Here is a 27,461-nt window from a genome sequence, read left to right as displayed (position 1 = left end):
TGGGGTTTCATCATGTTAGCCAGGATGGTCTCGATCTCCTGACCTCATGATCCTCCCGCCTTGGCCTCCCAAAGTGCTGGGATTACAGGCATGAGCCACCACGCCCAGCCACAAACACGGTTTTTAAACAATGCAGAACTGCAGTATTAGAGCAATGCCTAAGGTCTTATTTTTATTTTATCCCTTCTCCTGCAAACATGCGATTCTCTTTTCCTCCTATGGGTCTGCCAAAGGCGAAAATAAGAATACCAACCACCTGATACAAAAGGACAATTATTACTTTGACCAAAAGGATATCTGCTGCAAGAGAAATACTCTAGACATCAGTGGAGTGGTAGGGTAGTGCAGCAGGTAGGGGCTCCAGGGCCTGCTGGGGCTTTGATGCACATTTTGGGGTGCAGCAGCTAGGAAGGAAACACAGAAGTGGGTGCTCCAATGATGAGGTGACACCTAGATATATAAGTCCTGATCTTCGTAAGTTCAATGGTTTTTTTTCTTATCTTGTTTCTCAGGAGGGGCAAAGGGAGGTGAGCTTTATAGATTTTGTAGAAGAGGGCAGTCCCACAAAATGCCTCCTGACTTCTTATTCATTGTTCAGCTCAAACGTGTGATATTTTCTGAGCTTGAACTGGCAGTGGGGCAGGTGGGGAGGGTAAATTCAGCTGTGAGCTGCGCACTCAAGGGCAGCAGAAACAACCGGGCATTGGCCTTGTCAATGACCTTCACAAGCAGGTGTCCAAGGAAGGTGGTGAAGTATTATTCAGTATTATTTAGACTAGAAGGTTCTTAGGGAGGAACATCTCTTGTTTATTGGCCTAAAAAAAATTAACATGCAGCAAGATTGACCTTGGGTGTGTGTAGAATTCTACGCCTTTTAATGAGTGTAGAGAATCAGGTTGCAGAACAGCTTCATCACACCAAAATGTCTTCATGCTGTCCCATTTTAATCACACCCTCATCCCACCCCTGAACCCTAGCAACCACTGATCTACTCTCTGTTGCCAAATTTTTATTTTTGAAATTGCTATATAAATGAAATCATTACAGTACATAACCTTTTGAGTCTAGCTTCTTTCACACGAGGTAACTGTCTGTAGATCTTTCTTTAGTAATTCTTCTACAGCACGACTGCTGCCAAAAATTCTCTTATTTTTCATGTAACTGATAATGTTCTTATTCCACCTTCATTCCTGAAGGATATTTTCTTAGAATACAGAATTCTAGGGTGACAATTTTTTTTCTTTCAGCATTTTATCATCTTGCCTCCAATTGTTTTAGATGAGAATTCCACAGTCATTTAATTGTTCCTCTATAAATAGTGTGTTGGTTTTCTCTGACTGTTTTAATATTTTGGGGGCTGGTTTTAGTTCCTAGCAGTTTCATTAGAATGTTTGGGCATAGGTTCCTCTGGGTTTGTCCTGTTTGGAGTTCACTGAATTTCTATAGGTTTGTGCTTTCTGCCAAATTTGGGAAGTTTCCAGTCTTTATTTTTTGAGTATTTTTCTGTACCACACTTTTTCCTGTCCTTTTGGAGCTCTGATGACACAAATATTAGGCTTTTGGGGAATTGTTTCACAGGACCCTGAAGTTCTGGGTGGTTTTTAATTTTTTTTTAATTTTTATTTTTCTCAATCTTTATTATCTTTGCTAAAGCTTTCTAGAGTGTTGGTTCTTACTTCTTAGAGCACTCTTATAAAAGTTGCTTTAATTTCTTGTCAAATAACTATCACATTTGTGTTTTCTTCATATTGACATCCATTGATTGTCTTTTCTCTCATGAGTTGAGATTTTCCTGGTTCACATGCCGACTAGTTTTGAAGCATATCATGAGCATTTTGAATATTATATTATGAGACACTAGGTCTTGTTTAAATCCTGTACAGGTTTGTTCATTTACTTATGTTTTTTTTAGCAGGCAATTGACACAATTGGTTTAGACTGCAAGTTCTGATCAGCTTTCTGTGGTTGTGGTTGCAATGTCAGTTCTATTTTCAAAGTCACTGTGGTCCTGTTCACGTTTCTCCTGGGTGCCTATTATTTCACAGTCAGGATAGGACCTAGATAGCGATGTAGCTGTTAATTCAGTTCTTAAAGTCTCTGTTGTGATGTTTGTGATCAAATCCAAGAATGCATAGCTCAAGGGTGTGCCCAAAAGCCAGCAAATAACTGTCTGGGTTTGTTTTCCCAAGCTCCTTTCTCTCTCTACCATCTCCCTGGCACTTTCTAGTTTCCCAGGATTCACCTTTTTGGCTATCCATCCAGAAAGCTGGAGCCTTATCACCCTGCTCTTCTGTGCACTTATTGTGACTCTGCCCGGTCCAGGACCAAGTGGTGGGAGCCCAGAGAAAAGAAAAAGCATGGTCTTGGGACCATGGTTCCTTTGATTGAAGAGGAAGGTCCCGCTTTGACAGCATATTCTGTGCTGCAGGCCTTCCATGCTGTGGCTGCCACTGCCAGAAGACTCTTCTCTCACCTTGAGTCTGGACTAGAAGGTTTATGCTGGAACCCTCCCTGTCACAAAGGCTGCCTTGAGTCCTTTCCAGGGAATACAGAGGGTAAACATGGTAAATCCACAGTCAATTGGTGATACTTTTGAATTCTGGTTTTCTCCCACAATCTACCTGCTACTGTTTACTTTTTCAAGAGTTCTCAAGCAGCTGCCCCAAGCATTCTGTCCAGGTGTTATAGATATATTCTATTGGAGAACCAAAACCAAAACCTGTTCCTGGATTTTTGCAGAGCCATTTCCCCAGTATCTCCTTGGTCTGAGATCTGGGGACATTTTCCAGGTTGCAAAGGTAGAATGGATACATCATCCTGAGAGTTTATGATGGCAATTGTTAAATATGTGAGTTTGTATGTTCATGTGTATATGAGTATTTAAGTACTGAAAATAGACATTGCAGGTGAATTCAGGCAATATGAAAGCTACAAAGGGGAACCAAATCCTTGTTTCCAAACTGGAGTGGTGGTCACCTCCTCATATTCCTAAACCACTGCAGAGGGGAAGAGAGCTTTTTCCACCTGTTCAGCAGATACAGTACTGTAGGTAACAGCTTGCCAGCAGACCTATTGTTCTATTGGGCAAATATAATATCCTAGCCATGGAGCTGTCAGCTCTGCATCAACATGCAGGTACCATCTAAACCTTTTTTTCTTTTCCTTTTATTCATTTCTTCTTCCTGCCCCTTGTTATGGAGCAATGTGATGTTAGGACACACATGATTAGATCTAGGTAACAGAAAGGGATGGGTGGAGTGTTGATGAAAAGGAATGAGGTTCTTACATGTTGTAAATGTTGTGATCCAGGCTGGGGCAATCTTTGGGTTGGGGGTGGGAGTTGCAGTGCAGAAAACCCTTGATTGATAAAGATATAGATGTGCTTGCCAATGTCACCCAAGGGATAAACAGCTTGCCCGCCATAAAATCACATTAGTCCTGCCAGGTGAATGAAGAAATGTAAAGATTTGTGGCCGCAGTCTAACTAAAGCCATCATCTCAAGAATGTCTCAGCAGTGTGTTACGGGTCTGTTTGAAGATTTCAATTTACCTGTAGTAGGTTTGCTTTCTTTCCTTCCACTAGAGGAAAACATTCAGCTTGTTTTATTGTTTTGGATTCATTTTCAGAGGACCAAAAATATCATAGCCCTCTCTCCAAAAAAAAAAAAAAAAGTAAAAATACCAACCGTTTGGCTGTCCTCCCCAGCACACACACAATCTTAAAGGAGATTTCAGTTTGTGCAACAATGGGCCACTTTTGTGGGTGTACAAGTTGAATGAGATAGTTGTGAATTCATTTGTGGTGGAAAAACATGCTGAGAATTTGAAAATGTCTCTGAAGAAAAGACATTGTATTATATTTTCCTTTTTGACATATTTGGTGAGTATAAGAAACATCATCAATTCTTTCAACAAATGTTTACTAGGAACCTCTGAATGCACGGTCAGTGTTAGGAGCTACAAGAGATGTAGAGGATACACCAAGAGCAAGGGCCTTACTCTCTCAGAGCTTCCAATCTGCCTGTAAAGATGATACAGTCGTAGGTGGTGTTGTCTGAGTGTTCACTCAGTTGCCAGGTCAGAAAGCTTGGCCAAGCTTCAGCTTCACTGGTTCCTCACTTCCCACATTCAATTGGTTGCCAAGTCATCTTGATCCTATTTCCAAAATGCTTCTCAAATTTACTTGGTTTTCCTCCTCCTACTGCTGCTGCAACTCTATCAGGCTTTCACTTACTTCAGTTGCCCAGATCATAGCAATTTCCTTCTAACCAATCTCCAATCAAGTCATGTATCTGGTCATGACTTTTCCCTATTCAAAATTTTTTCATGGTTCTTTATTATGTCCAGAATAAGGCCCACAGCTCCTTAGTACATACATTATTCTGGTCCAAACTTCCTCTTTCATGTCTGTCTTCCACTGGACCTGTAACATGAGGTGCTCTCTGAGAAGACCACGGATTTGCCCACTCCTATGCCTTTGTTCTTGTTATTCTTCTGCTTATAGTCCTCTCCTTTTTTTTTCTGCCAAGCAAAATCAAACTTGTTCTTCAATACGAGGTCAAATGCTGCTTCTTCAGTGTGGCCAGTCACCGGTTATAGCTCCCATTTCTAGGCTCCTGTAGAACTTTGTTTAGGTATCATTTATTCATACATTCATTCGATGTATTCATTAAGTAATACTTTATTACTGGGCAATAGACTAGCTGCTGAGAATGCAAAGGTAAGACATCATTCCTGGCCTCAAGGGACTTAGTCTAGTGGGGAGATGAATTTGAACATAATAAGCATATGCAATGAGAAAAGATAGTGGTTATAATGGATGTGTGTACAAAGGTGTGTGTGTGTCTATGGGAGGTCCAGGAGAAGCAGCCACTAAATCTGCCTAGAGGAACTTCCATAGGACACAGCATTTGAGCTGAGGCTTGGTGGTCGGTTAGGGTTTTCCTGGTAGACAAGTAGAGGCAGGAGATTTCAGGTAGAAGAGCACAGCAAAGGCACTGAACCATGCAGAGCAAGGCACCCGAAGAAGGAGAGTCCACATTCACAGATGCAAAGCGTGAGGGGAGCTGTAAGGTTTGTAAGGCAGCATACAGGACAGATGCCGAAGCAGAGGCTGTGTGACTCCGTCCGGAGACGATGACCAGGGGTTCCTGCAATGTGTGGGAGGTTAGACTAACTGCTGGGATTAGATTCCAGGAACAAAAGCATTTCGGAAATATGTGTGCTTAAAAAAATGTAGATAAGGGCTGGGCGCAGTGGCTCACGCCTGTTATCCCAGCACTTTGAGAGGCCAAGGTGGGAGGATCACCGGAGGTCAGGAGTTCAAGACCAGCCTGGCCAACATGGTGAAACCCCACCTCTACTAAAAATACAAAAATTAACTGGGCATGGTGGCAAGCGCCTATAATCCCAGCTACTCGGGAGGCTGAGGCAGGGAGAACTGCTTGAACCTGGGAGGCGGAGGTTGCAGTGAGCTGAGATTGTCCCACTGCATTCCAGCCTGGGTGTCAGGGAGAGACTCCGTCTCAAAAAGAAAAGAAAAGAAAAAGTAGATAAGTCTGTTGGAACCATTTTTAATTTAAAGGGTACTCTCGCTCCCCCAAATGACAGCAGTACTAATCATATAGCAACATATTTGTTTCTGAGTGCTTAGACCAATATGTGAATTAAATTAATTCTTCCCACTCTTTTTCACTACCTTCTCTTTATCTTCTTTCTTCCTTTCCTGGGAATTACTGTAAGATAGTACTTATGGTATATATTTAACTGATGTTGAATTTTGACTGGAAATAGTAAGTCTAAAATCTAAAAATAATTAGAGGAATATTCCATACCTATTACTATAAAAATCAACTAAATCTATCTTATTTTTAGCCATGTGACTCTTCATTATGTTTCTGCTTCCCACCCCATGTGGACTACGGCTCACACACAGGCGTGCACACACACAGAGCTTCCCTGTTGCTGACATAAAACACAACTGCTAGATTCCTAGCCCCATCCCCACTGATTTGGGAGGAGGCAGGTGGAGCTCAAGAATGTCTAACACAGGCTCCCAGGTGACGCCCATGCTGCCAATCCGGAGACCACTCTTTGAATCACATTTCTCTACGTGCTGCTATCTCCATTATTAAACTCTAAACATATGGATTAGAGAACACTAATCCATATGTTACTTGCTGAGTTGAAAGGCATTTTAAGAGGTTATCTAGACTAATCATCACTTTGAGCTACTATCCAAGGCTACTCCAATGAGGTGCCAAGTAAATGCAGTTAAATGTAGTTTCAAGTCCCCATCCTCATAGAGACAGAACTTGGTTGTTCTGGGTATCACATTTTGTTAATCTTGCATAAGAAACAATCCCGTGACACAGTATATGTTATCACGCATATCACAAATGACACATGAACTTCCAAACCACAGTAGTTAATGCCTGGGGACAAAGGTAACTGGCTAATTGAGCTTCTTTAACTTGACTTTCAAATAATTGCCACCTCTCTGTATCCTCAATCATTAAACCTATTTATTTTTCTCATGAACTTTACTGAGGACTGATTTAGGTACAATAAGTTGCACCCATTTAAAGTGTACACCAGTCTAACTTTTAAAACTACTAAATTACTAATGACTTATTAATTTACAATTATTCATCGATATGAGTAAAAATATTTTTAGAAAGCCTACACAACTGGAAAGTACTACATGCTTTTAGAAGGAGGGAGACATATGATTTTCTATTTTTGGAATCTATCGGGTACACATGATAGAAAGGCAAGCGGGAGTAAATGGGAATCAGGATGAGACTGTCCACAAGGACCTTGGAAAACCTTGGAGGTGCATCTGGCATCTGGTGCTCCTGAACTTGGCTTGGTGTGCTCAGATAGCAAAGGCTGCTCTGGGAGGATTTGGGCTGTGAGAATGGAGCGAAGGGGATGAGTCTTTGTCATGCTTTCACGGCTGTCTGTCACTTCCTTTATGTTCCCAATGTCCCCACCCTGGTAGGCCCCATCTGAGTTATACCTAGATTATTATTAAAAACCATCAGCGTTTCTCCTTGATTCCTGTCTCTCCCCATATAAACCTATATTGCATCTGTGTTTATGCCACTTTACAACTAACAAAACTTCAGAGACTCTCAGGGTGAAGTCAGAATCTTCCCTCTGGCATTTGAACCCCTCAACTGCATAACCTGTGCCTCATCCACCGATGTCACCTAATTTCAGAGGCAAATCACCTGCGGCAGATGAACGGCTCTGTTGACTTGCTCTTACCTTCATGTCTTCCTGCCTGCTGGAAAATCCCTTCATTTTCCTTACCTTTATTTCATGGTCCAAATGTAGTTCTCTATCAACTTCATGCACACAATGGAGACTTGATTCCCTCAGAATTCCCTCTCCCCATTTTTGTAGTTCTCACCTTCTGAACTACTCGTTTTATACATAATCATGAACTGCTTTGGATTTGTGTTTAATAGTTCATGGGCATATGTTCTGTCTCTCAAGTGGAATATAAACTGCTTGAAGGTCAGGGACCATGCTGTGGAATACTTCTTGGATTTTAGGATTGTTAAGTAATTACAGTAATAAAAAAGATACCTTAATGTATAACTAAATGTCTTGAGACTTTCCACATAAATCCATGAATCTGAAAACAATCTTTTGTTAGACCATGTATCTTGTTTTTTTATTTTAAAAATATGCTATTTTTATAGGCACTAAGGGAATGCAGAGTAGTGACAATAATGACGAACATTTATTGTGTTTTTACTGTGTGTTGTGCACTTTTCTCAGTGCTATGCTGTGCCTTAATCCTCCTGACAACACACAGAGACTGGTGCTATTATTATCCCCATTCTATAGCCACGGAAACTAAGGCACAAAGGGTGAAGTCATTGGCAAGGTCAGAAAGCCAGACTTGAGGGAGCTGGGCCTGGTGCCCACCAGCTTAACCACAGCACACACTGCAACTCATTCATACGAGAAACACACGAAATGTAGGCTGTGCTGAGAAATAAATAGCAGAATTGTAATTAGGGGCCAGAGGAAAAGGTTGTGAAGACCATGTCAAGATTTATGCCTGTGAGATGGTGAGTAGGAACATGCCCTCTCTGTAATGAAGGTGTTATATTCTAATAAACGCAGGAGAAGGAAGAGTTCATTATCGGTAGGATCTATTTTTAGATCCTTTTTCTTATGTCATTACGAAGAAAATATAAAGTCTCCCATTTGATTGCTCTGTATATGACAGGTCTGATCTTTTTTTTTTTTTTAAGATTCTCTATCTAAACTGTATTTTCCTGAGTTTTTCCATTAAAAATCTCCTTTTCAAGCCCAGCAAATGTTTAATCTTTTCTACTTTAATAGCTGGAAATTCTCCCTTGGGGGTCGTAAGCTCTTTAAATATTTTTAGGTTGCCAGATTTCTTCTGTCGGCTCTCCAGGAAGCCAATTTTGTTCCTAAGAGTAGTCCAGCTCTGTCTTTTGCACACTCACTGCATCACAATAAAATGCTGCCTAATTACCACCTTTGTGGGATCCCAGAGGTGTGAGTATTTGTCTCCAGGCTATTGCTGCGGACTATAAACTCTTCTCAGATGAGAGATAAACCTCTTCATTATTTAAGCCTCCAGGTCTGGTAACAGGAGTTTACTCCATACAAATTGTTTCCAGTCTTGTAAAAGAAGTGATCAAATGAGACATGCAACTCACCTTGAGATAATTTCTAAAGGGAGTAGTTAACAGAATCTTCCTTCTGGGTGGTGCCCAGTTCGAAAGGGATACTGAAAAGTCAAATCCTTTTATTATCTTGTGTCTTCATTTCTAGTTGGAGAAGGGAGTTGAGAGGTAAACAGATGAGGAAGTGTTACTTCTCCTGCGAAGACACAAAGTCTAGTATACTCTAGTGGATATTTTCTTCTAACTATGGCTTCTTTAAGAAATTTCAGTCAAATAGCTAAACCTATGTTTTTACTAGAAATTATTTTAATAGATAATATATTTATATTTATAAAATAAATGTATGCTTATTTGGCTTAACCCTAAAGTGAAACATCATATAAAACATGTATAATTTGTAGACACATTGGAATTCAATGGAAAAATACATTATTAAATAATGTATGATTATTTCCTTATTATCCATGGGGAAAATTACAGAATTGGCCACTCGTCGGCTACGTGCTTATCCTCTGAGATTTTTTTCTTTTAAAATAGGAGGTATTCACTTTTCTAATCACCGTGAATAGGAAGTCCTGTGGAATGTTTTCAAGGGGAGCTTAGTGGAGGAACAGGGATGGGGATGGGGGGCTCTGTGCTGCTCAGATTCTCGCTGTGTGCACCATCTTATCTGTCAACAGTGGCAGTTCAGGAAAAAGGGCAGCTATCTAAGTGACGGTGGCATTTAGAATCTTTGTGGTTTGAGCTCTCGGTCCAACTCTTGGATTTCTCTCCCAAGTGACCTCAGACCTATTTGACTTACGTACTACATTTCTGGAAAAAGCAGATGGATTTTTCCAGAACCACAAGCTGTGTTCTTTTAAAACTGTGATCACTTTCAGCAGCCACTGAGATGTACAAATAGTCCAAAGAGCAGTGGTTGCCAACCTTGGCTGCATATTAGAATCACTTGGGAAACTTTAAAAAAATACTGGTGCCCAGTTCCTCCCCACCAGATTAAATTTTAATTGGCCAGGGTGGGACCTAGATACCTGCATGTGTGAAGCTCCCCAGGGGATTCCAGTGTGCTACAACTTAGAGAATCACTGCTCTAAAGACATGCTGAGAAGAAAGACCTTCCCCTTCCCTCACTGGCTGGCTGCTTGTGCACCTTTAGACATGGTAGCAACAGGGGTGTTATATAGGTGATAATAAGCTGCAAAATTACTGAATGGCTGCAATGAAAGGCACTGTCAAAGCAAAGAGGTTATAACGAGTATTACTCTTATTATTTTATTAGAAAACATTGCTAATACCAGACATCTATGGATTACCAGCTCAGTTATGAAGCACTTTCACATATACCACCTTTTTTGTCCTCATAGGCACCCTGTGAGGCAGAGAGGGAAGGTATGATTATGTACATTTTTTTTTTTTTTGAGATGGAGTCTTGCCCTGTCACCAGGCTGGAATGCAGTGGCCCGATCTCGGCTCACTACAACCTCCACCTCCTGGGTTCAAGTGATTCTCCTGCCTCAGCCTCCCGAGTAGCTGGGACTACAGGCATGTGCCACCACGCCCAGCTAATTTTTTTGTATTTTTAGTAGAGACAGTGTTTCACCATATTAGCCAGGATGGTCTTAATCTCCTGACCTCGTGATCCGCCCGCCTCGGCCTCCCAAAGTGCTGGGATTACAGGCGTGAACCACCGCGCCCGGCCGATTATGTACATTTTTTATAAGTGAGGAAATGAAGGTCAGAAGGTTGAATGGGGCCAAACGTGGTGGCTCATGCCTGTAATCCCAGCACTTTGGGAGGATCCCTTGAGCCTAGGAGTTCAAGACCAGTCTGGGCAACACAGCAAGACCCGTCTCTACAATAAATTTAAAAAATTAGCCAGGTGTGGTTGGCACACATCTATGTAGTCCCAGCTATTCAAGAGGCTGAGGCAGAAGGATCGCTTGAGCCCAGGAGTTCAAGGATGCAGTGAGCTATGATCTTACCACTGCGCTCCAAACTGGGTGACAGAGTGAGACCCTGTCTTTTTTTTTTTTAAAAAAAAAAAGGTAAACGACATGTCCAAGATCATACCCCTTAATAGCTGGCAGACTTGGGGTTAGAGTCCATGTTTTTTTGTTGCTATTCCCTTTCAACAAATTGGCACTATTATACCTTAGAATCCCAAACAGTCCTAGTCAGTTGCTGTGTGATCCACAGTTGTTTAACCTCTGTGAACCTCAGTTTCCTCACCTACAAAATGGGTATAATACTTGTACCTATTTTACAAGGCTGCTCTGATCTCAAATAAGCCGAAAAGAGATAAAGCATCTCACAGACTATAAAAATAGATACAAATATAAGCTGTTGCTATTATTATAACTAGTAGGAGAAGGCAGTAGTTTGAGAGAGGTCATGTTATTTATGATGCTGTTATCCTGCTCTTAGGATTTTAAATTAAGCCCAAAACAAGGAGAACATATCTTATTCTTTTTAATATAGTCTGCATTTGTTTTTGACCTAGTTTGTTTATTCATTAATTCAACATCCAGGGTTGCAGAATTGACCTGAGCAGACCAGGCTTCCGAGGGTCAAAAAAGCGTCTGAAGGAGAGACACTGAGTGCATTCTGGGTTCACATTCCCCTCCTCTACTGCATTCCTGAATTTTCTGCCTCACAGTGGCATCTGAAGCAGTGGCTGTATGTGTCCTTAACCACCCTTCAAGTCCACAACATGTCATATTACCTCATTTTGGCTCCCTGGGACTATTTTGGAGGACCTGAATTAGTCATGTGTGGTACTTGATTAAAAATCACTTGAACAGCCCTTTTCTTTTGCTCAACACTGGGTCTCTCTGTTTGAGAGCAGACCTGGGTTAGAAGAGCAATGCCTGAGGTTTCTCTCGTAAGAGATGAAAATAGGGAATCAGTTAAGAAAAAAAGGCCAGGCGCGGTGGCTCACGCCTGTAATCCCAGCACTTTGGGAGTCTGAGGTGGGCGGATCACGAGGTCAGGAGATCGAGACCATCCTGGCTAATACAGTGAAACCCCATCTCTATTAAAAATACAAAAAAATTAGCAGGGCATGGTGGCAGGCGCCTGTAGTCCCAGCTACTCAGGAGGCTGAGGCAGGAGAATGGCGTGAACCCGGGAGGCGGAAGTTGCAGTGAGCCAAGATCGCGCCACTGCACTCCAGCCTGGGCGACAGAGTGAGACTCTGTCTCAGAAAAAAAAAAAAAAAAGAAAAGAAAAAAAGATGAAAGAAATGGGTTCTTTAAATCTCACTTTCATCATTCAATCCACTGTCCGTGAGACATCTGATGGTACTTAGTTGCAGATATAAAGAATCCTCATTTATAAGTTCAGGTCATTTTATACCTATTTTTTTTCATTTAGCACTGTCAAGTTCCACTATTTTTTTCATAATTCTCTCCAGCACAGTGCTCTATGTATAATAGATTTTCAATAAATGTTGTCAGGAACTTCTTTCTCTATCCTTAATCTCTATGACATTCATTCATTTGTTCATATAAGAAACATCTATTAGGTTTTGACTTTATGTCAGGCACTATGCTAGGGTTGGGGATACGAAACTGTAGAGACCTACTCCCCATTCTTAAGGAACTTGTCTAGTGGGAAAACAGAGAAGTGAACAGATGATTCAATTCAGAGTAAGTGCTGTGATGGTGGGGGCACAGGGTTCTATGGGGCACATGGAAAGAAGACCGGGGTCAGGCAATGGGTTCCAGAGGCAATGCCTGAGCTGATTCTTGAGGGGCAAAGAGGAGCTGGGAAGGTGACAGGTACAGTAGGGGAAGGTGGGTATAGGCAGAAGGAGGACATGTGTAGGCACAGAGGTCTGGGAGCATGAGGAGGCAGAAAACAAGGAAGAGAGAGCAGGCCAGGTCACCATGTACTCTGCACTGCATCCCACAGGCTGTGTTTGCTACACCTACTAGTAGTTCATGAATTAAATGTAAATGAAATAGGATAGAGAACATCAGAACACAGGACAGTAACAGGACAGTAACTGAGGCCCTCAGTCCAACAACCTGCAAGGAAGTGAATTCTGGCAACCACCACGAGAGCCTGGAAACAGATCCTTCCCATGTCAAGCCTTCAAAAGAGATCCCAGCCCTGGATGACACCTTGACTGCAGCCTCATGAGACATCCTGGAGCAGAGAACTCACTAAGCTGTGACTGGATTCCTGACCCACAGATACTGTGAAGTAAATATGCATTGTTTTGAGCAAATTTGTGGTAATTTGTTATGCAGCAATAGATAACCAATATGCAGCCTAATTTATATTTGACTTCCTCTGCTTCCTTAGCTTCAGCCTCACATTCCTGACTTGACAACCCTCATACAGTGACACCTACATCAAACCCAAATACACTTTCATACATTCACACTCATCAGAGCAGCAAAAATAGAAATGTCAGATAATTCCAAGATATGATGAAGTGGGAATTCTCTTACATTGCTGTTCTGACAGTACATGAATACAGTTACTTTAGGGAACATTGATGAAATCTAGGAAAACTGAAGATGAACCCTTTGCTATCTATCATTCTACTTCTTGGATAAACTCTCCAAAACCTTTCGCACATACGTATATGGAAATATTCAAGAATGTTTATTGTACAACCTTTAGTATTAGTGAAGGATAGAAATAAACTAGTCATCAAAGGAAATAGATGAATGGTATTATATGGTTACAGCAATTAAAATGAGTGAACTAAATCTATTAACGTATAAATCTCAGAAATATATTGTTGAATAAAAAAAGGCAACCTCAAGAAAGCATAGTATAACAACATTTATAGAAAGCTTGAAAATATGCAAAATATTATGTAATGCCTATAATATACAGATATGTAATAATAGTAAAAGAACATGAATCCAAAAATAACATCAAAATCAGGATGTGGTGAGTACCAGGGTTTCTTTTTTGTTATGCAACTCTCTATAATTCTTTTTTGTGTTTTAAATTTAAAAAAACTAAAATGCTTTTCTGTCATGAAGGTGTAAATCCTGGAACAGATCGAGAAGGAAGAAACATATGTTTCTTCCAAATCTTATGTAATTGCCATACTTACTTTATTTCATCTTAACTTCACTTTCAGACAGTAAGAACAGGTAACCAGTAATTTGGGAAAAAGGGATCAAGATGAGGTTGAGTAAGTGCTGTTTGAATCCTTTATTGTCAGTGATGATTTTTTTGGAAATGTGAAAATTGAGGTGAGACTTGAGAAAGGAGTGAGGCACACCAGCGAACATAAGGAGAGAATATCAGGGAGAATCAGATGATGAACAGTTTGCTTGAATAGTTAACCATTTAGGAACGATTCATGTAAGCCAAAGTTTATGATTTTGTATCATTTATGCACATAAATCACAAAGATGACCTCAAATGCATGAGAAACAGTAGGGAAGAAAGGAAATGGAATTTTCCTCCAAAACTCATCACTCTCAATTCTCTATAGTGGAAGTAGAACAGACTTAAGAAAAATAGGAAAAGAAAGGATTTCAGACATGGGAGGGGCCCTGGAGAGGGTTTGCATCTCCTTAGAAGGGGAAACGGGATCCCAGCTCTACTGCTCCTTTTTCATTCATACTTGAAATGTTCTGTGGTTGGGGTTGCCTGGCACAACGCTGTCTTCTATGAATAGAAAACCTGATCACAAGCTGCTCTTCCTCTGTGACATGCCACCTACATTGTAACATGCTTCAGTGGGTAAATCAGAGGATGACATGCTTTTCAATTCACTAGAAGATTCTCTGCATGGCACAAACGAAGTAACTCTTGCCAACACTTGCCTGAGTAATTCACTTTGAGTTATGTATTCTTCTACCAAATGCAAGGTCCTAAAACAGTTAGGTGAAAAAAGTGTTGCTAATGTCTTAGTATCTAGCAGAGTATCTGCAATGACTTACTGCAGTGCTCAATGAAAATACTATTCCTCCAGCTATCACAGATGACTATATATCCATTCATTGAGTTATGTGCCCACAACACTCCAAGTGTTACAAATCCACTTAACAGCCTCAAGTCCTGGGTTTTCTGTTCATATTTCTGAATTAGCATAAAGAAATGCAAAATCACAAGCAAGGAGAATCCTCATAGATCGCTGCCAAGAGGTTTTGTGTTTATCTTGGCATACATAAGAAATATTTTGAGTTCCTGAAATGTGGAGCAGTTCTTTTTATTAGGAATATGTGATTAAGTGAGTTTCACTTCTAATGGGAGACTGAGGCATAAGTATAGTAAGTTCATGAATAAAATAGAGCAAAAGCCTCATTTTGACTGGATAAGGCAGAAACATAGGTATTAGGTATTAGTATAAGGTTCTTCATTTCCTCCTCTTGTCTACTATCTCTTTGGATTACATGCGAGAAAAGGCAGCATCAGAGAGAGAAAATTGACACCTTGAAAATCTACCTTTTAAATCCTTCTCTTCCACTCAGTCAAGTTCCATTTCACTGTATGAGGTCTCTGGTACTAGTTCCTGGCTTTCTTCATCATTAACTTTCTGCTTCCTCTCACTTGCTAATAACGAGTAAAACTGTAACAAGTAAAGAAGCTGAATTTCTGCATATCTGAGAGAGGACAGATTCCATACGGGTTCAGGCCATACTCTGATGGACAACTGCAGGCTCACCGCTAGTGATCCCTACAGGTCAGGCTGTGACTGGGGTCCAACAGTGACAACTGCTATAGTGGAACAGGATCTTTGCTTTTCATGGACCTGAAATCCAGAGTACCTCTACATGTTAGGACTGGCCCCTTAGCTGCATCTCAGGTCATCTGGCTATTTAAGAACTCCCAATCCTCTAAAGCAGTGTTTCTTAAACCCTTTTGATGGACACTTACGGCAAGAAGTACATCTTACTTAACAATCCATATTAGTCAGGGTTCAGTCAGGAAAAAACAAACTTTAAGTAGGTATTTTAAGAGCAAGAATTTAGCACAGGGAATTGATTAGACAGATGTTCAAGGACTGAAAAATTAAAAAAGGAACACTGGAGTAATACATAGGTTATAACTGCAAGAAGCAGCTCCCGCCTGAAGGGCTGGAGATCAAAGGGAGGAGAGGAGGTTGGGGTTTGTAGGAAAGGCCTGTTGAAGCTGGGGCACAGGCTCCTGAAGAGGGACACTGTCTGGCTGCTGCTGCAGGTAATGCTTTGGGGAGGAGGGAGAAGAGATGTGATGAGGCTGGTTGAGATACAATAAGAAGCTGGAGACAAGTAAAACTGCCACCAGGCTAAAAGTCTGTGGCAGGAGTGATGCTGCCAAGCATAGCAGGCTGTCAGGAAGGAGCAAGTTGCTTCCCTCTCCTCCAGCCTTGTGCTCTTCCTCTGGTCCTGCTGTGCCGCCCCAGCCTCTCCACCCAGATGACAGAGGAGAAATGTGGTTTGCACAATTCCAGCCCCACCAACACAAAGCAGAGGACAGAGGGTAGGTTTGAAGCTGAAAGATGACAGCTCAGTAACTGCCATACGATACTTACCCTAACCATGCACATCCCCTCTGGATTTCATTTTCTACCGCATTCTATTGCATTCTCTTTTACCCTACACTACCTTACCTTATCACTTTTTAAATATTACAAAGCCGGAAGAGACCCATCACATTGACTTCATGACCTACTAATAGACTGTGACCCACAGTGAGGAAAACTCTGCTCTAGATCTTTACGGTAAGAGGGTCTGAACGTTGGAATTCAGTGCTACTTACATACTGAATTCCTTCCACAGCAACAGCGACTTAAGGAATTACCTCCCAAGGTACTCCTCCACTGAATATGTATGGGGGCCCACAGTTCTATAGGCTTCAGGGAAATTTATATCAAGAGGCTGCAAATGTCCTGCATAGTACTAGAAGAGGGAGAGCTACCAGATAAAGGAGGTTATACTAAGGGGAAAAGATAAAAGAACTACAAATCAAAAACATTTATTGTGCCCTTATTATATGTAGAGTATTATGAAGGTGTTTTGAGAATACCCAGAAATACACGTTGGAGGAGCTTGAAATATAGCGAGAAAAGACAAAAAGCCAATGAGTAAACAATACATGAGCAGCCACTCAGCAGTATGGTCAGCTGTCAAGGGAGTGAGATTGGCAGGAAATATTCTGAGCACAGAGCAGGGTGATATGACTGAGCAGGAATGATCTGGAAAGGTTTCATGTGAAGGTTTGTTTTCAGAATACGTAGACCTTAGATAGGGTAAGGCGCTGGTATCTTAGGCGAAGAGAACAGAAGTAACAGAACAAGTTAAGTAAGAGTGGGCCTGCTTGTGCAGTGCTGGAACTTGTGGATCAGAACTAGCAAGAGAAATTGGAGCATCACCCACGGCCAAGGCGGAAGCTTGCAAATGGAAAAGGTGTAGTGACTGAACCTTGGCAACTATCCTCACATTTAAGAAGCAGGTAAAAGAGCTGGTGAATAACATAATGAAGTCTGGTTGGAAAGCTCTGAAGAGATCCAAGGTCAAGGACCCACCAAGGAGGGTGGTCAGCAAAGTCAAATGCCAGAGAGGCCAAGAACTCTAAGAACTGAGGAAAGACCTCAACTGTAAACCAGATGCGCTGTAAATGAGGGTGGTGGCTCTTGACCACACTGCCTGTGTGGATTAATATGCTACTACTTTCAGCTCCATCTTTTGGATTTGTATAGGGTGTTTAACTATCACTTGAACAGGTCCAAAGTATCTGGTGAAAACAATAAACTATGGTTTACTATCGGTCCTTATTCGTTCCTACCTGTCCATAGCCATGCGAGGCATTTTAAGGCTGTGCTTCAGTGGCTTGTGGTCTTCCCTCCCGCGACTGCCCACCTCCAACTCACTTTTGTGACAGCTTTTGTTTGTGCTGCTGTCATCCATTCTCAAGTGGCCTGTCCTGCTGAGCTGATTTTCTGGGATCCTGGCTTCACAAAACAAGGAGCGTTATGCATTGGGACCTTGTCTTTGGAGACTTCGTCATGGCTGTAGGCTGCACTACAACCTTGGCCAGCTGCCTTGCAAAGAAAGACAAGTGATCGGTCACAAGGGAAACCAGATCAGGGAGAGATGGATCCGGTGAACCTATCATCCCTACTACAAACATGTGTTCAGCTGGTAGCAGATCAGTAACATCTTCTCCAGGAGTAAAGGAGAATTTATTTACATGCTCATTACATATGCAGAGTTGTGACCAAATTGCTGCAGGTGACAGGTCCAAGTTCCTATAAGGATGTCCTATGGCTTCATACCAGACTTTGTTCCGGACTTCATCTCTTAAGTGCTGTCATTTCTTCTGTATAAGCTATGGTTACTTTGGTTTCTTTTCTTCCTCTTAGACAGCAGATTCCAGCTATTATCACATAGCTTCCTCATTTATACTAGAGTAAACCATTATTATGGATGTAAGAAAACGGGTTTCATAAGCAAACCCACTGTGAAGGTAGCCAGGACAGGTGTATTAGTCCGTTTTCATGCTGCTAATAAAGACATACCCAAGACAGGGTAATTTATAAAGGAATGAGTTTTAATGGACTCAGTTCCACATGGCTGGGGAGGCCTCACAATCATGGTGGAAGATGAAGGAAGAGCAAAGGGGCTTCTTACACAGTGGCAGGCAAAAGAGCTTGTGTAGGGGAACTCCCATTTATAAAGCCATCAGCTCTCATGAGACTTATTCACTACCATAAGAACAGTATGGGTGAAACCGCGCCCATGATTCAATTATCCCCACCTGGCCCTGCCCTTGACAGGTGGGAATTATTACAATAAAGTGAGAGGTGGGTGGGGACACAGCCAAACTATATCAACAGGTCATGTACGTAAGCTGCTTAATATTTATTGAGCAGCTACACTGTGGACTGAATCAAATAGAATATGAGGATACATATGTGAAAAAATATTATTTTAATAGCTGGCTCCAGAGTTCCTCTTGGGAAGTTACTTTGTGTAGGAAAAAACTTCGGTAAACAGTTTAGGAATGGCAGGTAGCTATGAAGGCACAGATTAGGAGATGGAAATAAAAGTATTGTATAAAGAGAGAAGAGAGGAGGGGAGAGATGGGACCAGAGAGACGGTACAATAGTGGGAGGTTACAGGTTATGATGAAAAAATGGGGGTAGGTGGTAGGCGGATAAAAATATCATGGGAGGAACTGAAGGACTTTTAAGAGCAGGGATTTCTAATTTTAGGTTTTTTGCATCCTTAATTTAAAACCACTTATCTGCTCCAAACCTTCCAAAGAGTTGGCTATAGAAACAACCAAAGAAAAGGGGCTGATTTCGAAATTACGTGTCAGCAGGAGTAGAGAGAGGAGAGTTGTAAGAGGTGATATGTGGAGAGGTCTAAGTGTTCAGGAAAAGCAAGAACTGAGAGCCAGAAGTGACGGTGCAATCCTTGAGAGGACATTGGCCGTGGGGAACACCACAAGGTGGATAAGGGACTCAGTCAAGTTCAAGAAAATCTCTGTGGTAGGATGACTCAGCTGGATTACAGGAGCCATTTTTGTTATTTTCAACCATAATTTTTCAGGAGATATTCATTACTAGAAAATGACAAGGTCACGAATTCACTCCCCTTCCTCTTTTTTTCTATTAAATTTCTGGGCCTCAGTTTTCCCATCTATAAAATCTAGAGATTGGGCCTAGAATATCTCTGTAGTTTCCATTAGAGTCTATAGCTCTAATAATAATAACAACACATTTTTATGTTCTCTTTTGAGGTAAATTTACATGCAGTGAAATGTACAAATCTTAAACGTCCCATTCCAAGACTTTTGACAAGTGCATATACTTCTGTAACCGAAACTCTTAGCTATAGAATTTTTTCATCACTACAAAAAATTCTCTCAAACCCCTCCCCGACAGCCAACCACTATTCTGACTTTTATCACTATTGATTAAATAATTAATATTTAATAGCTATTGTTAAATGCTAAGCTTTGTTTTATAGAGCTTCATCAGTATTAATGCGTGTATTTCTTACAAGAGTTGCAAGATGGATATCTCCATTTTTGCAGATCAAAACGTTAAGAGGTGAGAAAGGCGCCCCTGGTCATCAGCTACCAAGCACAGGGGCAGGACGTGAACTAAGAATTCGTTTTAGAAGCCCACGCTCTTAACCTGTTTATCCTAGAGTCCACAAACGATTGCCAAGAAACAGCATAAATCCAAATTCAGTCGAAAGCAATGCCATTTGCAAGTTGTAAAACCTCCTGAATAATCCTAAAGGCCATATGCATTCCATCTTATCGAAGGATTCCTTTCTATCCCCCTCCCCAGAGAATGGAGAAAGGGGGTGCGAAAGACTTCAATTCGGTTTGACTGGAGAAAAACACAGAGGTGGCGTAGGATCCACACATCCCTTGGGGGCAGACCCAGCGGCGGACGCCTGGACAGGCGGCGGGGAAAGGCGCTGCGACGCCCCGGGTGCCCCCTCCTTCGACGCCACTGGCATCACCTCCGAAAGCAGCAGGCACGAAGGTGCCCTGCCACGGGGGCTGGACGCAGTGGAGGCAGGCTCATCAAGCACGACCAGAGCTCAGTCGGCCACACGTCCTCCTCAATGTCACTGTCTCCCTGCTCTCCCACCCCGCGCCGCTGCACCTCCCTCCCCTCGGCAACCTGGGCGGGAGTCCCAAGCTCCGCCCCAGAGCGGACTCACAGCCCCCGCGCTCCCTCCCGCGCTGCGCCCACCGCGCGGCCGCGGCTGCCATGGCAACACTACGCCGCCGCCGCCTTTTCACGCACGTCGCGAGCTAACGGACTCGGCGGCGGCGGCGGCGGCCTGCGCCCCACCCGCACCCCATCTGGACCGCATCGCTGAATGTGCCCGGACCTGCGCCTTCTGGGTAATGAATCCGAGAGAAAGGGGCGAGGGCGAGACAGCAGGTGGTGGAGGGCTCTAGCCAACAGCCCCTCTCGGCCTCCCACCGCCGGAGACGCCAGGGCAGTGGGCTGCGGGGTTCCTCGGGCGCTGGCTCCCGTGCGGGGACGGGGAGGGGCGCGGGAGCGCCAGGCTCGCGGTGCATCATGGGAATTGTAGTTCAGCGACTCCTCGGGCTCGCGGTCTTGGTGGGGTAGCTCGGACTGGCGAACTACAAAGCCCGGCGGCCCCGACCGCCGGGAAAGACCGATAAACTTTGAGCGGACCGGGACAGAAAAAAAAAATCTCTCTTTGTCTTGAGGGGGCTGTTGAGTGGTCGCGGACCTGGGCTCTGTGCGTTGGGAAAGGGAAGTGGAGGTGAGCCTCGGGCTTCCCGCCCTGTAGCTGGGCCCGCCCCAGTTGCAGCGCTCAGCCCCACCCCGGCTGGGCCACCGCCCTGCACAGTCTCAGGGATGAGCAGCCGCCCAAGCTGCAGGGCCTCGGGTCTTCGGCGCCTCTGACCCTCGCAGGTTGCTGCCTCTCGGTGCAGAACCGTATGTATGTCACACATTGGTTGTGAGACCTGAGAAACCGTGTTTTAACAGGTTTTTCTCCTTTCCTGGATACGTTTATTTCTGGGTTAGTCATGTTTGTTTTAAAGTAGCTCAGAGGTGTTTGCATATTAAACCCATCAATTGGTAATTACTCAAAGGGCAGTCATGTTTAAAGGTTAAGTGTGGAAATAGATAAAAAGATGTCATTGCGATTATATGGTGGTATCTGGCATTTTTAACTTTTTGCATTTTTGAATTTTATTTCTTGAGGTTCAAGGTTGTGAAATGAGTGCTCCACCCCACCCCCCCCCCCCTTGCCAGCCTGAACACTGCCTACACATATTTTGATTAGTTCAGTTTTAAATTACTAGTAACTTTTAAAAACAGACTTTTTTTAGCAGTAGGCAGCAATAATTCTTTGATTATTCCAGTGTTATTCAGAATTTCTCAGCATGTTTTCGGAAGGAAAAATACCATGTTTTAATTATTTAGTTAATTCTTTATATATTTTGTATGTTCAGGAGTACACTTGAGTCCTTAGAGTTGACTCAAAGACTTGCTGGTAAAGGAAGCTGACACAGATTTACGAAACCTTCCTTGACGACCCTTTAAATTTTTTTAATAGGTAGATAACCACCCTAGAAATTTGCTGCTTTATGGAGTAAGTTGGAGAATTGTTGATATTATTGTGAGTTTGTGTGTGTGTGTGTTTAAAAACAAAAAGACCACAAATCCTATAAAACTTTCTCTTAATTAAAATGAAGTTGACCTGTGTAAATTTTACTTGAGGTTGCAATTTTGTACAAGGAGGAGATGGAAAGTAGGTTTAGTAAGACAGGTAGAAAACAAAATTGAGGCCTTATGTGATACAACATAAGGTTTGAAGTATTTTATTTATTCATTCAAAATGTGTTAAGAACCTATGTGCCAGGCATTATGCCAGGTGGTGAGAATAAAGAGATGAAAAAAGATAGTCTGTATCCTGCATGGGCAGTCTTGTCATCACAGTAGTGTGGTAGAGATAAGTGCAAGTTGCTATAGGAGCCCAGAGGAAATAATCACATAACAGTAACATTTATTGAATATGTCAGGTGCTGTGAGGAGTATTTTGCATGCAACTCCTTACTTAATCCTCAAAACAGTTGGTGAAGTAGTTACTGATTTTTAGAGATGAGGAAACAGGCTTTAGAGGCCTTGCACAAAATCATAGCTGGTAAAGTGTGAACCTGGGATTTCAGCCCAGGTGGGTCTGGTCCTGATCTCAAGCACTGACCATTCTCTGTCATTTAGTAGAAAGATCCTGACTCTGTCTAAGGAAGTCAGGGGAGGCCTTCAGTATGATTTGACTTTTAACTTGTGTTAAAATAGTTGAATAAGCTTTCACTGGAGTGATGATGAGGAAAGTCATTCTAGGACAAATGGATGGCACAAAATAAGCAAAGGATAGATTGAAGAATGAGTATTTTGTATTTGGGAAACGCTAGGTGGTTCTGAATGACTGGATCCCAGAATACTTGCAATTAGTGGGTGAGGCCAGATCTTAAAGTACTTGGCACCATATTCAGAGTTTAGAATTTTTCTTGATATGGGGCAGTCATTGAAGAATTTTAGCTAGAGTGGTGGTGGTGTCAGATTTGTATTTTAGAAAGATAACTCCAGCCCCAGTGTAGAGAATGGACCTGAGAGGGGAAAGATTAGAGGTAGTAGAAAAGCCAGTTGTGTAATAGAAAAAAACAAAGTCCAGTAGAGAAATGAAGAGAATCTGAAGTAAGCAGTTGGAGTTACAGAAAGACATGGATTCAAGGAATATTTAAGAGAGAAAATTGATATGACTTGATAAGAGTTTGGATGTTGGGAGTTAGATTTGGAACTCTTAGCTGATTGATTCCTCAGTTTCTGGCTAGCATGACTGAGGTAATAGTGAACCCATTGATTGAGATGAGGAGGAGCTGGTTTTTATTGGGGTGAAATATAAAGATATTAGTTGAGTTTTGAGCATTTGTTTGAGGTTCCTATGGGATATTCAGGTGGAGGTGCATTTTAGTCTGGAGTTCAGAGAGAGCAGGCTGGAGTTAGAAGTGTGCATATAGATAAGTAGTTAAAGCTACAAGGGAGAATGGACCAGCTCACATTGGAGTAATGAGTAGAAAAGAAAAAGGAAGAGGTTTGGATATGGAACTCTCATTTAAGAAATGTGTGTAGGCCGGGCGCAGTGGCTCGCGCCTGTAATCCCAGCACTTTGGAAGGCTGAGGCGGGCAGATCAGGAGATCAAGAGATCGAGACCATCCTGGCCAAGATGGTGAAACCTCGTTTCTCCTAAAAATACAAAAATTAGCTAGACATGGTGGCGCACACCTATAGCCCCAGCTACTCAGGAGGCTGAGGCAGGAGAATAGCTTGAACCCAGGAGGCAGAGGTTGCAGTGAGCCAAGATCATGCTGCTGCACTCCAGCCTGGTGACAGAGCGAGACTCCGTGTCAGAAAAAAAAAAAAAAAAAGTTGTGTGTATGTGTTTGCGGGAGGAGCCTACAAATGAGACCCTAGTTAGGAGGCAGAGAGGAAGAACAACTGGGAGAGAGCATAACAAACAAAGGAGGGGAAAATAAAGAAAGTAAGTTGTCTAATTTTGTGTCTACAACTTATTTTCTGCATGATCATAGGCAGGTCTCCAAATCTGTACCCTTATTTCATATGAGGTGTTAATACTATTTATTTGATTTTGGGAAGTTGAAACAGTTTAGTGGAGGTAAACCCTAAAGTGCTCAACAACTGAAAGCATTTCTTCTCCCACTTCCTTACTAACCATGTGGCAGGACTGCCAGTTCTGTCTGATAGAAAGGCCCTGTTCTGTGACTTGACTTGACCATATTAAGCAGGTGGATCAGGTAGTAGTTATATTACAAAGTGATGATTAGAGTCTGAGGACTAATCAATTTTTTTAAAATGAAGCTTCCTTTAATGCTATAAAATGTTATTGTATAGAGCATTAATACCAATGTACTTTTGCCTTGTTTTCATCGTCAAAGAAACAGGAAGTTCCACTAGATAATATGAGAGCTCAATGACTCTAAAATTCTTCAATTCTGACAGTGTTTCATGTCTGGACTGATTTGTGATTTCACTGATATTTGAGCATCTGTAAATGAAAATATGTTTATAGTTTAATGTGCTCAAGAGTATTTCATTTTATTTTTTTTTTTTTGGAGACAGGGTCTGACTCTGTCACCTAGGCTGGAATGCAATGGTGCAGTCATAGCTCACAGCAGCCTTGAACTCCTGGGCTCAAGCAGCCTTCCTGTCTCAGCCTCCCCAGTGGCTGGGATTTCAGGCATGTGGCCACACCCGGCTCAACATTATTTTAAACATTTTTCTCTTCAGTGATAACTATACTTATATATGGTAGTCCCAGGGAAATTGTGCCCTAGAATACTTGATAAAAGTGAGATATGGGCATTTGCCAGATAAATTCAAGGCATAGATTGTGAGAGTAGTTCAAAAAAAATGGAGTAGTTTTTCAAGGTGGTTTAATCTTCACTGGATGTCTTTAGATATGTTTCTTTTGCTGGGGTATGGTTTGATTGTGGTCCTAACCGAACGGATGGCAAAGGAGTAAATGACCTTTTAAGTCCTTTTGTAACTTTGTTCTGTCCATTAGTAATTGTAAAAGCTTCTATTAGGCAGCCTATTAAAAAGTGAGCTTTGGTTTGAAATCTTATTCTTTTTAATATTTTGCTATGAAGCTGTTTTTAGTAAGCGCTTTTTATAGTTTTTAATCATATCTAAGTATTGTTTTGCATTTTGTAAAGAATTTAATGCTTAGTTGCTGACCCCCTAATTGTATTTACTTCCCAGAGTATTATAGAACTCTTTAGAATGGTTATTTTATGGACATTTATCAAACACATGTGCCTTGCATTTGAGTTCAAGAAACATTATTGTGTGTCTTTATGTCAAACAGTGCACCAAATGATACATGATACATGAATAAGATCTGGCCCCTCTCTCAAAGGATGTTACATTTCAATCAGTGCTCAAACTAGTTTTGGTATACTCACTCTTATGTTTTTTAAGGAAATCATCTCCAAAAAACAATGTATTTTATTTCTTATTTTCTTAGCTTTTACGTGTTTGAGGGACAAACAATATAACTTCATTTGCTGTATTTCAATAAGTTGTTCCTTTATTCTCGTTTATTCCTGTCTCTGTGAGTGTCTTTATATGTCAGTATTCTTTTCTTTCTGATGTTTTACTCTTTCCATTTTTCCTGGTGATTTGGCAGTAGGAAGAGAAATGAATGAGAGAATCAGTAGTGACTGTTTTTTTTTTTTCTGACCTACTTATGTGAGAGTATGGATGACTGGTATTTAACAGATAATTCCTGATATTTTTATACTTGTATTTTCTCTGCATTATTAGATATTATTTGAAGTCAAGAATTTTATGTTAGTGAACTCCACGTGGCCTTACATTGTTTCTTATATGTATATAGGTTATTTGCTTAATGTGGTAGGTGCTTACTAATTAGTTTAGATTGGATGATGAATGGATGAGTAAGTAAATATGATTATAAAATTACTTGTTCAAAGACTACTTGAGTCTGGGTGTGGTGGCTCTTGCTTGTTATCCCAGCACTTTGGGAGGCTGAGAGGGGCAGAACGCTTGAGTCCAGGAGTTTGAGACAAGTTGCCTGGGCAACATGGCGAGACATCATCTCTGCAAAAAATACAAAAATTAGCCAGGCATGGCTGCGCACACCCGTGATCCCAGCTACTCAGGAGGCTGAGGTGGGAGGATTGGTTGAGACTGGGAGGTCCAGGTTGCAGTGAGCTGAGATTGCACCATTGCACTCCAGGCTGGGCGACAGAGTGAGACCTTGCCTCAAAAATAAATAAATACATACATACATATTTCATAAAATAAAGTAATATGAAGCAGATGGTTTTGAAAGGTTTTAGGCTGTTCAAAGCACTATGAAATTAAAAAACAAGTAGTATTTAATTATATAGGCAACCACAACAAAATATCTTTATTTCTGTTAATAAGCCTTTTATATTTATTTTTAGATTAGCTGCGTAACTTTAAAGGAATTTGAGGCAGTAAATTGTAATGAGCCAGGAGGACAGGCTCTGAGTTAGACACATCTGGGTTCAAATCCAGGCTCTATGGGCAAATTATTTAAATTCTTTAAAGCCTCAGTCACCTCCTCTGCTAAATGGTGGGTAACTGTTATTGTTTTGTAGTGTTACAAGGATTAGATGAGATAATGCCTAGAAAAACATTTTTATCGTATTACTTGGTGGGGAGTTAGCATTCAATAAACATCGCTACTATTATTTTTGTGCTAAAAAGGGTATTTACGCACTTAGATAAAGTTTATAGGGTTTTTTTTGTTTGTTTTTTTGAGACAGAGTCTCACTCTTGTCGCCCAGGTTGGAGTGCAGTGGCGCCATCTCGGCTCGCTGCAACCTCCGTCTCCTGGGTTCAAGCTTCGGCCGCCTCAGCCTCCTGAGTAGCTGGGACCACAGGCACTCGCTACCACACCCGGCTAATTTTTGTACTTTTTTAGTAGAGACGGGGTTTTGCCATGTTGGCCAGGCTGGTCTTGAACTCCTGACCTCAGGAGATCCGCCTGTCTAGGCCTCCCAAAGTGCTGGGATTACAGGCGTGAGCCACTATGCCTGGCCAAGTTTATAGTTTAAGCTGTCATCTTGAGACACAGTAACAGATGATCCACATTTTCTGTCCTTTGTAATATTTTAAAGCTGCCAGTAGAATTTAGAACATGAGCAGAAATTACTGTGATGGTTACTTTTGAGAAACGTTTAAGCTCTTAGAACCCTGTATTAGTTATCTAGATTCTTTTATGTTTATGAACAGTTTTTTTTGTTTCTAAAATATTTGAGAAGTGATTTGTATACATGTAAAAAATAAATGAAAAGCCTTAATTACTACATACATTCTTCTGTAATGTCTGGGTTTGTGGTTGTTTTCTTTATTATTCATGGCAAACTGTAGTCCTTGAGACTATTACCCAAAATAAAGAGATGGGAGGTATTGTGGTTTTCAAAATTAACTATTTTGTTGATTAGTACTCACATAGTAGGTTCATTTATTGTGCTTGAAACATACTTTAGGATGCATTAATTTGAGAAGACATGGTTATGTGTTTCCTTAATTGTTTTATTTATAGCAGCCATTGTATGACATAAACTGGACTTCGGTGATTTGGAGAAACTTTTTTTTTTTTCATTAAGCATGTAAAGCCTGGACATATTGATAAAATTCATTGTGGTACAAAATATTGAAAATAAAACTTGATTTGTTGTTTTGCTTACCACTGTTCTAATTAGTGTTATTTAGTTCACATTGCTATAGTTCAGGTTACTTA

General features: G+C 41.5%; 1 protein-coding gene and 1 long non-coding RNA gene across 9 annotated transcripts in view; one reads left to right on the top strand and one right to left on the bottom strand.

The window, feature by feature from the left end:
* The window catches only part of LOC134808117 (uncharacterized), a 37,809-nt gene extending 17,171 nt beyond the window's left edge, over nt 1-20,638 (bottom strand). Inside the window, exons 1-2 of the long non-coding RNA XR_010150413.1 lie at nt 20,492-20,638; nt 8,709-8,819 (exon numbers count right to left, since the gene is read on the bottom strand). This is a non-coding gene — a long non-coding RNA (uncharacterized LOC134808117). The remainder of the gene's footprint in view (nt 1-8,708; nt 8,820-20,491) is intronic.
* Nucleotides 20,279-27,461, top strand: part of KATNAL1 (katanin catalytic subunit A1 like 1) — a 102,576-nt gene continuing 95,393 nt past the window's right edge. The window contains exon 1 of one of the 8 annotated variants that reach the window (XM_024348495.3): nt 20,279-20,504. The gene's annotated coding sequence lies outside the window, so the exon portion shown is untranslated. Of the gene's footprint in view, nt 20,505-20,653; nt 21,158-27,461 lie in introns of those variants that run through there. The other 7 variants (XM_024348501.3, XM_024348496.3, XM_054665155.2 and 4 more) reach the window with 7 other exon arrangements.

The sequence above is a fragment of the Pan troglodytes genome, chromosome 14 (genome assembly GCF_028858775.2).
Source record: "Pan troglodytes isolate AG18354 chromosome 14, NHGRI_mPanTro3-v2.0_pri, whole genome shotgun sequence".
NCBI classification, from domain to species: domain Eukaryota; kingdom Metazoa; phylum Chordata; class Mammalia; order Primates; family Hominidae; genus Pan; species Pan troglodytes.
The sequence above is the reverse complement of the archived record's forward strand: the minus strand, read 5'-3'. Positions and strand labels throughout refer to the sequence as shown.